The 13,362-nt window shown below is 44.2% G+C and overlaps 3 non-coding genes across 3 annotated transcripts; all 3 read left to right on the top strand.

The window, feature by feature from the left end:
* Window positions 1-8,905: 8,905 nt before the first annotated feature.
* trnar-ucg (transfer RNA arginine (anticodon UCG)) lies at window positions 8,906-8,978 on the top strand. Its single transcript has one exon. It is a non-coding gene; the product is annotated as a tRNA-Arg (tRNA).
* Window positions 8,979-10,415: 1,437 nt separating this feature from the next.
* Window positions 10,416-10,497, top strand: trnas-aga (transfer RNA serine (anticodon AGA)). Its single transcript has one exon. It is a non-coding gene; the product is annotated as a tRNA-Ser (tRNA).
* Window positions 10,498-12,626: 2,129 nt separating this feature from the next.
* trnar-ucg (transfer RNA arginine (anticodon UCG)) lies at window positions 12,627-12,699 on the top strand. The gene has a single exon. It is a non-coding gene; the product is annotated as a tRNA-Arg (tRNA).
* Window positions 12,700-13,362: the final 663 nt, after the last annotated feature.

Below are 13,362 nucleotides of genomic sequence, written 5' to 3'. Positions count from 1 at the left end.
TGTGACAAACAACATTGCCTGAGTCACATGAGTACCTGTCGTGTACGTGGTGGGTAGTGTACCAACGGGTGATGTTAGTGTCCATGTTTTGCAAAGGTTACGAAGGCATGGTGCTGTGGTGTTGTGGTTAATGCTATGTGAAGGCTGAGTAGTTTACTGTAAACTGTCGTATGTTATAATTTTGCTGGGTGTTTGAAGGTGAGAATTGAAGTCATGGGGATGTTCTTAGTGAGATGATCATCATCATCGGTGACATGCTGAATCCTGTGAAGAACGTGCTGAACTCCAGGAAAGTACTGACGATGAAAGATACTCTATTAGTCGCATCCTCTGTCTGTCTTCTGACGAGTTCACAGCAGATTTTCACTGTGGCACACCGGATCTGGCGATCAATCAGTTCAACATGTACCCCATTATCATGAGGATATCCTTCAAAATCTTTAGGTGTCTGTCGCATTATTCCTAATCTAAGCGGTTCCTATGCAGGTGAAGCGCTTGTCCTTACGGTATGGCTTCTTTAATATATTTAGGGTGGAAGCTGGAGAAGTGCAGTATCGTGCAGTTATCCTTGGGCTTGCGGTGGAGTGAGATGCTGAGGTGTTATTTCTTAATTTTGGTTTGTGGTGGGTTTGGTTGTATAATCCTTATAAATGGAATAGGCATTCAGTGAAAACCACGAACAGAAATACCAGGAGAATCTCAGCAGATCTTACAGCGTCTATTCAGAGAGAAGCAGAGACAAATATTTCAAAACTTCATCAGAACTCGGTAATCTCCCACAGGCACTGCCAAACTGGTTAGTTTCGACAGCAGTTTCTGTTTTTGCTTCAGATTCCCAGAATCCGCAGTTCTTTACATTAACCATTAAAGCAATGCAGAAACTTTTTTTATCGTTCGTCATACCAAATGTTTCTGTTTGGAAAACATTTTACCGACCCCATTAGAAACACGAAACCGTGCTGCACAGAAAACAGATGCAGTAAGAACATCAATCACTGTCGCCCTGGCGCTATTGAACCAGTAACATTTCAGTTAACAGTCGAATGAGCTGATACTTCCAACCTAAAATCTTGGACGATCCTCGAAAGCAGTCTGTGATTGACCTCCCACTTCAGGCTGCCATTCCCAGAACGACAACTGTCCTCTATCAGTTTTACTTTTCCGAAATAAAGACTGGGACATTCATAATAACGACATGGGAACAGTCTGATCCCATCCACGACAGACACACCCATGTCACTGGGAACCAGCTCTGCTCCAATCGGGAACATCTATCTTCGAACCTCTCAGTATCTTGTGTGAAATCAGTATTTTCTTTGTCCCAGTGTCCATATAAGGTTTGTATTCCTCATGTACAAGACCGAGAATTACTTCAATATCTACAATCAGTTCTTGTCCTGAGAACATCAGAATCAATGTCCCATCCACTTAAAGAATGGGAAGTTGTCCTGACTGTTTCCGAGCAGTCTGACAATTCACCCTTCTTCATTCTCCTCTGAGTCCTTTTCCCAAAGAGTTTCTGAAGATTCACAAAGCTGGAGACTGGGTGACGTGTTTTGCCTTCTTAACATTTTATCACCTGACAAGTGACAATATTTTCCCAAATTCTGTTCACAATCGTCTGTATTTCACCATGTCCAGGGATGAGAAGTCCCGTTTTGTGGAGGGATTCCCGATGTTGGTGAGCTTCGCTTAGGAGCAAAGATGGTTTGTCAGCAATTTCCTGCGGCTATGTATAATGATGGGAAAATGAGTGGTGGGGATTGGCTCTTCGACGAGCAGGGGAAAGTGTTGCCACTCACCAGAGTTAGTCAATGGAGGACTGCGGTAAAAGGAATCTATTCAAAAGCAGCACTTCTGCACAGTACATTCAAAGAATACTGCAAAATCTCGATGGGTCTGGCAGTAACTGTGAAAAGAGAAACGGAGATAATGTTTTAAGTGTGTTGCATTTTTGATTAATAACTTGAGTTTGCTAAGTCTAATCAACTGACTGGTCTTGTTTGTTGAGACGAGATTTCTGAACTGTGAGTGAAAACTCGTCCAGCATGACATCACTGAAAACTGAACCAGCAGAATTCGAACCTGCGGAGGGAAGCCCCAATAGATTTCTAATCCATCACCTGTATCACGCGGCCATGACTACACGGTGCAATGCTGTCTTAATATATCTTATGTAATGGAAAGTTCCAACCTGAAACACCAGGATTTGGCTTTTCTTGGCACCCCAGCATCCTCCTCCTTTCGAAAGCAAGAGAGTCTGACAGCGAATACTGGTGTTTCAGGTTGGAACTTTCCATTACATAAGACATACTAAGACAGCATTGCGCGCGTGTCGTCATGGCCGCATCAATTTGAATTGCACACATATTAATGAGAGATAAAGTGGATGGGTAGGATCCATTTTCATGCGCAGAGAGGTGAATAAACACAGCACTGGATCGCGAAAGAAAAATGTCCTTGCATTAGGGCGGCACGGTGGCACAGTGGTTAACACTGCTGGCTGACAGCGCCAGAGACCCGTGTTCAATTGCCGCCTCAGGCGACTGACTGTGTGGAGTTTGCACGCTCTCCCCGTGTCTGTGTGTGTTTCCTCCGCGTGCTCCGGTTTCCTCCCACAGTCCAAAGATATGCAGGTCAGGTCAGGCGAATTGGCTATGCTAAATTGCCCGTAGTGTTAAGTAAGGGGTAAATGTAGGGGTATGGGTGGGTTGTGCTTCGGCGCGGCGGTGTGGACTTGTTGGCCTGAAGGGCCTGTTTCCCCACTGTAAGTAATCTAATTTGTCTAGCCCTATTCACTGCCAGTAGAATTACTCTCATTGAAGTCTTCTTGAAAAAATTAACCACTGGCAAATCTGATGTGCAAATTAGGTCTACTATTTTTAATCAGAGGTCAAAATCTGAAAATGTTTCAAATACACGGAGCGGCACCGGAGAGTGCAGACCTCCCTTCAGGGACGTATTCTGCTCTGATGTACACCCCCGAGAAATTGGGACGAGAGTGCGTTCTCACAGCTGAAGGGATCAAACATTTAAGAAAATTATAAGGAGGATATTCACTCTTTCAGAGGGTAGCAAATCCGTGGGTTTCCTAAGAACAGAGGGCTGTGAAGGCGAGGTGTATTCAAGGCTGTGATAGACAGACATGGAGCATCACGGAGATGAGGATAAAAACGGGGGTTGAGAATGAACCAAATCAGCCATGATCTCATTGAATTTTGTCGCAGACTTGATAGGCTAAATTGCTTCCATCTCTTCTCGTATCTTTGCCGTCATTTGGAAGATACCGGACACCATTTTAAAAGAAGAAAAGCACAACTTTAGGGAGAGGTGGTTTCAGTCAAACTGAATCAAAATTATTTATTGAGCGAAAAATCACACTTGGCATGTTTCCAGATTTCTTTGCTAGCATGACTAAATAAGTTGATCAAGGTCGTCTGATTGTACTTGGGCATGAAACAAACAAAGAGTAGTGACATAATCTTCATTTTATTTATGTCAATGTAATATTTTTCCTGATGGTCACAACAAAGGAGATGGTTTCCAAGAAAAGACAGATACTAAGTCAGCTGTAAACTAATCGAGGACCAAAATATGGCTCGCGTTGTTCTCTGGGACCGATATGATTTATTGTTTATTGTCATCCAAACTTTTTTTTTACCATTGAACCGTGAGTGGGAGATGGGAAACTAAGATCACCCGTAACTATTGCCATCTTTTATCACTCACATGTAGTTTTTTTTTCTTCTACGTAGTGGTTACTGCGAGTGCACTTGTAAACTCCACCTGCGGATGACTTCTTTCCTCACTGGTCCTCATTTCTACACAAACACGTTTTACATCCTTATCTCCTGAATAAAAGTAATATGCAATCAATTGATAAATGTCACTAATACCTTGGCATTTCACAAGCCTCCGTTTGTCACCTTCCAATGTAAATTCATAATTTGCCGGGTTGCAATTGCACACAATAAGAGATAACAAAATACAGGGAGGTGTACCAGGTGTGCAAACGCACGTCATTGAATCTAAAACGCAGGTTTCTGCCCTAAATACGATCACGGAAGCATGCACCGAACCGTCAGGAAGCACACAATAAGTCCAGTTCCAGAGGGCATGACAGGAACAGCACCAGAAAAACCACCAAAATACTTCTCTCGGCTAATATTGTGGATGTACATCTCAATGAGCAATCGAGTTTTACATATGTTCCAACAGTCGTTACAACACAAGGAATTAACCAGTGCTGCAGACGGTCCAAGCCCCTGAATCAGAAACACTCAATGCCCTACCCCTCCATACAACTACAAGAACATCTGCCCGTGGCGTATACAGGCTGGCTGAAGTTCATGATTGCAGCTCGCTATTTGTCTGACTGTTTCTCCGATATAGTGTTTCGTGCAGTCCCTGCGTGGAATCTTGACAACCACATTTGTCCTGCACAAGATGGGCATTGGATATTGTTTTCTGGTGAGCTTTCCCTCAGCGAGGCTGTTGGTTTATGTGCTGTCCTAAGTCCGTGTGTTCAGAGGAGTCTGGCTATCAGTTTCCAGAAATTTATTTTAATAAAGGGAAGCATGGTGTTTCAATTGCTTTATGGCATATCCTAGTTGACAATTTAGTGTGCCAGACATCTGGGAATGCGGTTGTGGGATACATATGCGTGGTAAAGAATTTGTGTGGCCGTCAGTAATTGCCATGGCCAGCTGTCCCGAGTAGCTATACGTACAGACAGCAAGCATCCTGGAGAACAGCACAACAGTAATAGAACATGGCAATCAGAAGGCAGCCAGAGATTTTCTAGAAGCAGGGCACCCATCCATGGATTCCATCAATAAACACATTGATCAGGATCCAATCTGCAACACCAACAACCGGACCCAGCGGCAATGAAACTAAATCAATTCCAAACGCCACTGGACAGTAGGCTTCACAAGAGGCTCTGCAACCCTGAGGATGTTACCCAGAACTGTGTGGATCCCACTTCCCAGCTCCGCAAAACATTCCAACAACATCTCCATGAAGCACACGAGCTTCGCAACAAAGGCAGCATGCATGCTTCGGTGTGCCTGGCAATGGTCCACCCTTTCTGTTTTGCTTCTGTTCCACATGAAGAGCTGTCAGTTTCTGGATTCGTTGGAGAGCTGAGGGGGGTAACATTATCAGTGCGGTATTATTCTTCAGCAAACTCTTTGATGGCAAAGTTGGGAAGGTGCCAAACGAATGGTCATTGGCAGCAAAAGTCCAGAAAGACCCTCATCGCTGGGTCAACTGGTCCCATCCACCCTCCAGAAATATAGGCAAACGCGCTGACAGCGTAACAAACAGAGTGCATTTTTTGCAAATGGTCCATTAAAACTGGTGTCAGCTGCGGGAGCACATCAAAGATGCCGAGCACGGAAAAAGACCCGACTATCGAACCTGTCCCTGCTGAACAGATAACCGAAATTAATTGAACCATATTTGCCAAAATGGTTTCCTTATCTCTCCGAACGCTTCCTGTCTATATACCCATTCGGATGCCATTGAATTTGCCTTAAATGTGGCAAATCATTCTGCACACACAAAAATGTCTGAGTGAACTCACTGAGTTTCTGCATGACACATTGACCAAACGTTGGGCCAAAGTTGGAAACTGCGATTAGAATAGATGGCTCTCTGATTAGCCGCAATGCACAATGGGCGGAATGGCCTTTTCCCACTTTGTAAATCTTCGAAGACAAGTTGAAAACAATCTGCAACGAAAATGTTCTTGTGAGGATTTACTTGTGAGGATTCGGTACTCTCAGCACCGTGGCCCGGATCGTATTCCCGCTCATGGAATGGTTGTATTGTTCAGCAAACATATCGGTGTACCAATACTTCTGCCGATTTTCCGATGCTGGCAGGTCATTGGTTTTGTCCAAAACATTATGAAGGTTAACATAAAACAAATAGCTGCAGGTGCTGGAAATCTGAGCCAAAAACGAAAATTGTTTGTGCAGCGGAGCATGACTGGCAACAGAAACGTCGACTCTCCTGCTCCTCGGATGCAGCCTGACCTGCTGTGCTTTTCCAGCATCACTCTGATCTAAAGTCAGGTTTCCAGCATCTGCAGTCCTCACTTTTGCCTAGTTTCTTCAGTGTCTCTGGTTCCCAATTCAAGAAGTCCATCTCTAGCGGTTTCATGTTTGTACCTCCGTGCTGAGGAGTTGAAGAGTGAAGAAAAGTAACTCACCTCCTCCATCTCTGGGGTAATTAGGGACTGAAAATGAATCGTGTCACATTGATATATATCTACATGCGAATTAATCTCTGTCTTTTATTGGGAACCATCTCTTTCATTGTAACCACCAGGAAAGATCATTTCGTTCGCCAGAAAAAGAAATGAATATGTCACTAACCTTTGTTTGCTTCAGATCCGAGTATACTCAGATCAATAGCTCCCTTGCTAACTTCTGCTGGTCATGTTCGCAAAGAGATATGGCAAATTGCCAAGTGTGATTTTCCTTTCAATAAATAATTTTGACTCAGTTTGCCTGCAAATATCTTTTCCTACCTTTGTGCTTTTCTTCTTTTACATTGGTGTCTCGCAGCTTACAAATGACAGCAAAGGTATGAAAGGAGATGGGAGCATTTCGCTCATCAAGTCAACGGTAGCTTTCAATGAGATCACGGCTGATTTGGTCAATGCTCAGCGCACCGGAGCCATCTGTAGTCATGGCCGAGTGGTTAAGGCGATGGATTAGAAATCCATGGGCGTTTCCCCACGTAGGTTCGAATCCTGCTGACAACGTTATGAATGCTTTCCTGCTGGTACAATTTTCGCTCAAAGTTCATAAAAACTATTTTGTGAACCAGGCCGGTAATTTGATTAGACTTGGGAAACTCGAGTTCTACATCAGAAATGTTCCATATTTAAAACATTATCTCTGTTTCTCTTTCCAGATACACTGCTCGACACATCGGGTTTCTGCAGCTGTTATTGAACATCCTGAGCAGAAGTGCTGCTTTTCATTAGATTCCTTTCATCCCTGTCCACTGTTCTCTGACTCGGGTCAGTGGCAACACTTCCTCCTGCTCGTCAAAGTGCTCATTCCCCACCGCTCCCTCTCCCATCATTAGAAACAACCGCAGGAAATCGCCACTTAACCATCTTTGTTCCAAAGTGAAACTCATCAGCCTCGGGAATCTCTCCACCAAACGGGACTTCTCATCCCTGGACATGGTGCAAGCCAGAGGATTGTGAAGAGATACTGTGAAAATATTGTCAGTTGGCAGTTGAAAAAATGTTTGTTAAGCAAACCATATAATTTAGGCTCCAGCGTTGTAAATCTTGAGAAACTCTTTGGGAAATGGAATCAGAGGAGAATGAAGAAGTGTGAACTGTCGGACCGAGTAGAGGATGGGACATTGACTCTGATGTTCTCGGGACAGGAACTGATCTGAGACATTGAAATCATTCTCGCTCACGTACGTGAGGAATGCAAACTTCATCTGGACTCTGGGACAATGAAAAACTCTGGAACACTCAAGACAATATCCAAATAATTACTGGGATCACTACAGTACGAGTACTATAGATGAGTCATTTTTAGCCCAGTGTGTGCAGGAGGGATTCCTGACACAGTACGTACACATGCCTTCAAGGGACGAAGCCACTTTCGATTTAGTACTGGGTAACGAGCCTGGCCAGGTTTTAGATTCGGAGGTAGGTGAGCACTTTGGAGACAGCGATCCCAATTCTCTCAGGTTTACTTTCGTGATTGAAAGGGATAGGTGTACTCCACGGAGCAAGAGTTTCAGCTGGTGGAAGGGAAATTACGATGCAATGAGGTAAGATTTAGGAAGCGTAGAATGGGGTAGGAAACTGCAGGGGGTGAGCACATTAAAATGTGGAGCTTATTCAAGGAAAAGCTCCTGTGTGTCCTAGATAAATATGTACCTGTCAGGCAGGGAGGAAGATATAGAACGCGTGAGCCGTGGTTTACTAAGGAAGTGGAATCCCTGGTCAAGAAGAACAAGAAGTCTTCTGTTAGGACAAAATGTGAAAACTCAGTTAGAGCGCTCGAGGGTTCCGACGATATCAGGAGAGACCGAAAAAGAGAGCTGAGAGGAGCTAGGAGGAGTCATGAGAAGTTGTTGGCAGATAGGATCAGGGTTAACCCTAAGGCTTTCCATAGGTATGTCAGGAATAAAAGAATGACGAGAGTTAAATTTGTGACAATCAAGGATAATAGTGGGAAGTTGTGTGTGGAGTCAGAGGAGATAGGGGAAGCACTAAATAAATATTTTTCGACAGTGTTCGCTATAGAAAATGAAAATGTTGGCGAGGAAGATACAGAGCTACTTGCGTCGAGACGAGAAGAGATTGAGGTTCACAAGAAAGAGATATTAGAAATACTGCAGAGTGTGAAAATAGATAAGTCAGCTGGGCCGGATGGGAGCGATCTGATTTTGTTTAGCAAATGCACTGCAGGAAGGTACAAATCAAGCTGATGCTTACAACAGCTCGTTTTGAGCCGCTAATTTCAGTGAAGTGGCAGCGCCAATAAAAGTTGTCACGCATCTCGTCTAATTCCACATCCTGAGCTCGAAATGACCAGAGGTTTCTCGCCGAGTTTCTGCAGGGTCTTGTTTGGACGACACCATGACACTTTTTCACTGGAGTGGATCATGAAATCGCGTCGTGACTGTGAATAAAACGATGGAAACTTCCAGCAGAGAAGGAGGCGACCCTGAAGCAGGCAGCTGAGGACAAATGTCTCTCCTTTGCCAGTGAAAGGCACTGCTTCACAAATTGGAAACTTCGAAGTGAAGCAATGTTGGTGATTATCTTCGGTGCTTGTTCATCTTTTTAAATCTGATTCCGTGAAAGTCCATGGCATTACATATCGACATTCTGCCAAGTGCAGGTTTGTCTCTTGGGCCAGTGGCGTAATGGATAACGCGCCTGACTTCGGATCAGAAGATTGTAGGTTCGAGTCCTACCTGCCTCGAGGGGGGATATTTCGCTTTAACCGTGGTATACGTTGACGCTCCCCTGTAAAGTTCTCTCGGGACATCTCCTCTGTGCTTCCGCATGTAAAGCTTGCATTTGTCCTATGGTCCATTTCAAATTCCAGCTCTCCACAACGGACACCTCCGTCAGTATGGCGGTATCTTCTGGTGTGTCTCCCTCTGTGGGTGAAAATGAGCATGAGTTCCTCAAAAGAGTTACAATTCGTTATACTTCTGTCCCATTATTGTGCAATGTAAGAACATAGGATAACCTCATTGACATTTGTCCTGGAAACATTAGAACACACGAGGCTTTGGGCCAAACTTCGAAACTGCGACTGGAATACATGGCTCTCTGATTAGCCGCAATGCACACGGGCGGAATGGCCTTTTCCCACTTTGTAAATCTTCGAAGACAATTTGAAAAAAATCTGCAACGAAAATGTTCAGACAGGGTGTTTTATTTACACCAAATACGATAGTATCTATCGCCTTGTCTTGTTATTTACTTGTGAGGATTCGGTACTCTCAGCACCGTGGCCCGGATCGTATTCCCGCTCATGGAATGGTTGTATTGTTCAGCAAACATATCGGTGTACCAGTACTTCTGCCGATTTTCCGATGCTGGCAGGTCATTGGTTTTGTCCAAAACATTATGAAGGTTAACATAAAACAAATAGCTGCAGGTGCTGGAAATCTGAGCCAAAAACGAAAATTGTTTGTGCAGCGGAGCATGACTGGCAACAGAAACGTCGACTCTCCTGCTCCTCGGATGCAGCCTGACCTGCTGTGCTTTTCCAGCATCACTCTGATCTAAAGTCAGGTTTCCAGCATCTGCAGTCCTCACTTTTGCCTAGTTTCTTCAGTGTCTCTGGTTCCCAATTCAAGAAGTCCATCTCTAGCGGTTTCAAGTTTGTACCTCCGTGCTGAGGAGTTGAAGAGTGAAGAAAAGTAACTCACCTCCTCCATCTCTGGGGTAATTAGGGACTGAAAATGAAACGTGTCACATTGAAATATATCTACATGCGAATTAATCTCTGTCTTTTATTGGGAACCATCTCTTTCATTGTAACCATCAGGAAAGATCATTTCGTTCGCCAGAAAAAGAAATGAATATGTCACTAACCTTTGTTTGCTTCAGGTCCGAGAATACTCAGATCAATAGCTCCCTTGCTTACTTCTGCTGGTCATGTTCTCAAAGAGATATGGCAAATTGCCAAGTGTGATTTTCCTTCCAATAAATAATTTTGACTCAGTTTGCCTGCAAATATCTTTTCCTACCTTTGTGCTTTTCTTCTTTTACATTGGTGTCTCGCAGCTTACAAATGACAGCAAAGGTATGAAAGGAGATGGGAGCATTTCGCTCATCAAGTCAACGGTAGCTTTCAATGAGATCACGGCTGATTTGGTCAATGCTCAACGCACCTGGGCCATCTGTAGTCATGGCCGAGTGGTTAAGGCGATGGATTAGAAATCCATTGGGGTTTCCCCACGTAGGTTCGAATCCTACTGACTACGTTATGAATGCTTTCCTGCTGGTACAATTTTCGCTCAAAGTTCAGAAAAACTATTTTATGAACCAGGCCGGTAATTTGATTAGACTTGGGAAACTCGAGTTCTACATCAGAAATGTTCCATATTTAAAACATTATCTCTGTTTCTCTTTCCAGATACACTGCTCGACACATCGGGTTTCTGCAGCTGTTATTGAACATCCTGAGCAGAAGTGCTGCTTTTCATAAGATTCCTTTCATCCCTGTCCACTGTTCTCTGACTCGGGTCAGTGGCAACACTTCCTCCTGCTCGTCAAAGTGCTCATTCCCCACCGCTCCCTCTCCCATCATTAGAAACAACCGCAGGAAATCGCCACTTAACCATCTTTGTTCCAAAGCGAAACTCATCAGCCTCGGGAATCTCTCCACCAAACGGGACTTCTCATCCCTGGACATGGTGCAAGCCAGAGGATTGTGAAGAGATACTGTGAAAATATTGTCAGTTGGCAGTTGAAAAAATGTTTAGGAAGCAAACCATATAATTTAGGCTCCAGCTTTGTAAATCTTGAGAAACTCTTTGGGAAATGGAATCAGAGGAGAATGAAGAAGTGTGAACTGTCGGACCGAGTAGAGGACGGGACATTGACTCTGATGTTCTCGGGACAGGAACTGATCTGAGACATTGAAATCATTCTCGCTCACGTACGTGAGGAATGCAAACTTCATCTGGACTCTGGGACAATGAAAAACTCTGGAACACTCAAGACAATATCCAAATATTTACTGGGATCACTACAGTACGAGTACTATAGATGAGTCATTTTTTGCCCAGTGTGTGCAGGAGGGATTCCTGACACAGTACGTACACATGCCTTCAAGGGACGAAGCCACTTTCGATTTAGTACTGGGTAACGAGCCTGGCCAGGTTTTAGATTCGGAAGTAGGTGAGCACTTTGGAGACAGCGATCCCAATTCTCTCAGGTTTACTTTCGTGATTGAAAGGGATAGGTGTACTGCACGGAGCAAGAGTTTCAGCTGGTGGAAGGGAAATTACGATGCAATGAGGTAAGATTTAGGAAGCGTAGAATGGGGTAGGAAACTGCAGGGGGTGAGCACATTAAAATGTGGAGCTTATTCAAGGAAAAGCTCCTGTGTGTCCTCGATAAGTATGTACCTGTCAGGCAGGGAGGAAGATATAGAACGCGTGAGCCGTGGTTTACTAAGGAAGTGGAATCCCTGGTCAAGAAGAACAAGAAGTCTTATGTTAGGACAAAATGTGAAAACTCAGTTAGAGCGCTCGAGGGTTCCGATGATATCAGGAGAGACCTAAAAAGAGAGCTGAGAAGAGCCAGGAGGAGTCATGAGAAGTTGTTGGCAGATAGGATCAGGGTTAACCCTAAGGCTTTCCATAGGTATGTCAGGAATAAAAGAATGACGAGAGTTAAATTTGTGACAATCAAGGATCATCGTGGGAAGTTATGTGTGGAGTCAGAGGAGACAGGGGAAGCACTAAATAAATATTTTTGACAGTGTTCGCAAAAGTAAATGAAAACGTTGGCGAGTAAGATACAGAGCTACTTACGTCTAGACGAGAAGAGATTGAGGTTCACAAGAAAGAGATATTAGAAATACTGCAGAGTGTGAAAATAGATAAGTCAACTGGGCCGGATGGGAGCGATCTGATTTTGTTGAGCAAATGCACTGCAGGAAGGTACAGATCAAGCTGATGCTTACAACGGCTCGTTTTGAGCCGCTAATTTCAGTGAAGTGGCAGCGCCAATAAAAGTTGTCACGCATCTCGTCTAATTCCACATCCTGAGCTCGAAATGACCAGAGGTTTCTCGCCGAGTTTCTGCAGGGTCTTGTTTGGACGACACCATGACACTTTTTCACTGGAGTGGATCATGAAATCGCGTCGTGACTGTGAATAAAACGATGGAAACTTCCAGCAGAGAAGGAGGCGACCCTGAAGCAGGCAGCTGAGGACAAATGTCTCCCCTTTGCCAGTGAAAGGCTCTGCTTCACAAATTGGAAACTTCGAAGTGAAGCAATGTTGGTGATTATCTTCGGTGCTTGTTCACCTTTTTAATTCTGATTCCGTGAAAGTCCATGGCATTACATATCGACATTCTGCCAAGTGCAGGTTTGTCTCTTGGGCCAGTGGCGTAATGGATAACGCGTCTGACTTCGGATCAGAAGATTGTAGGTTCGAGTCCTACCTGGCTCTAGGGGGGATGTTTCGCTTTAACCGTGGTATACGTTGACGCTCCCCTGTAAAGTTCTCTCGGGACATCTCCTCTGTGCTTCCGTATGTAAAGCTTGCATTTGTCCTATGGTCCATTTCAAATTCCAGCTCTCCACAACGGACACCTCCGTCAGTTTGGCGGTATCTTCTGGTGTGTCTCCCTCTTAGGGTGAAAATGAGCATGAGTTCCTCAAAAGAGTTACAATTCGTTATACTTCTGTCCCATTATTGTGCAATGTAAGAACATAGGATAACCTCATTGACATTTGACCTGGAAACATTAGAACACACGAGGCTTTGGGCCAAACTTCGAAACTGCGACTGGAATACATGGCTCTCTGATTAGCCGCAATGCACACGGGCGGAATGGCCTTTTCCCACTTTGTAAATCTTCGAAGACAATTTGAAAAAAATCTGCAACGAAAATGTTCAGACAGGGTGTTTTATTTACACCAAATACGATAGTATCTATCGCCTTGTCTTGTTATTTACTTGTGAGGATTCGGTACTCTCAGCACCGTGGCCCGGATCGTATTCCCGCTCATGGAATGGTTGTATTGTTCAGCAAACATATCGGTGTACCAGTACTTCTGCCGATTTTCCGATGCTGGCAGGTCATTGGTTTTGTCCAAAACATTATGAAGG

This window comes from Chiloscyllium plagiosum, unplaced genomic scaffold, assembly GCF_037043375.1.
Source record: "Chiloscyllium plagiosum isolate Xiang-an unplaced genomic scaffold, Cpla_swu_hap1 HiC_scaffold_42, whole genome shotgun sequence".
Taxonomy (NCBI): domain Eukaryota; kingdom Metazoa; phylum Chordata; class Chondrichthyes; order Orectolobiformes; family Hemiscylliidae; genus Chiloscyllium; species Chiloscyllium plagiosum.
This window is presented reverse-complemented; position numbering and strand designations above follow the sequence as displayed.